We start from the raw sequence: 335 nt of genomic DNA, 5'->3' as shown, positions 1-335 counted from the left end.
ACGGCGCCTGTTCCGCGCGGCGCGCCTCACAGGCGTCACTTCCGCCGCGGCGCTGAGGGGACGCCGACAAGATGGCGGGCCGAGCCGGCGCAGCGGAGCAGGGCACGGCCGGCCCCGGCGCGCTTCCCGTTCGGTAGGGAAAGAAAACCACCTCCCCAGAACTAAACCCCAACAGAAATAAAGCCCAAAAGCACTAGCGTGACCTCTCCGGGCAAGGGCGCAGTCGGACGGCGTGGAGTACGCGGGGCTCCGCTGCTGTCCCTGCGGGGTGCGGTACCCCAAGCGCGGCCGGCGCTGTACGGAGCGGGCCTGCGGGTGGTTTCCCCTCCGCCATC

Source organism: Haliaeetus leucocephalus, unplaced genomic scaffold, assembly GCF_000737465.1.
Source record: "Haliaeetus leucocephalus isolate CR32 unplaced genomic scaffold, Haliaeetus_leucocephalus-4.0 Scaffold1002, whole genome shotgun sequence".
NCBI classification, from domain to species: domain Eukaryota; kingdom Metazoa; phylum Chordata; class Aves; order Accipitriformes; family Accipitridae; genus Haliaeetus; species Haliaeetus leucocephalus.
This window is presented reverse-complemented; position numbering follows the sequence as displayed.